Source organism: Corvus brachyrhynchos, unplaced genomic scaffold (assembly GCF_000691975.1).
Source record: "Corvus brachyrhynchos isolate BGI_N302 unplaced genomic scaffold, ASM69197v1 scaffold56, whole genome shotgun sequence".
Taxonomy (NCBI): domain Eukaryota; kingdom Metazoa; phylum Chordata; class Aves; order Passeriformes; family Corvidae; genus Corvus; species Corvus brachyrhynchos.
In genome coordinates, this window is record NW_008238664.1 from 10,509,105 (window position 1) to 10,509,305 (window position 201).

Here is a 201-nt window from a genome sequence, read left to right on the forward strand (position 1 = left end):
AGATCTCGGGCACGGATAGACTTGGGCGAAGGGAACAGCTCTCCATCCACACTAGGCAGCGGCGCTGGTGGTGCTGTGTGCAGGAGGACGCAAGGCTCTCGTGACTGCCGAAGGCACTGCTAAAAGGTGTAGAAAAATACCCCGAAGCTCTGAGCCGAGGAGAGCGTGGTATCCACACCAGACCCCACTTTGGAGCTGCAA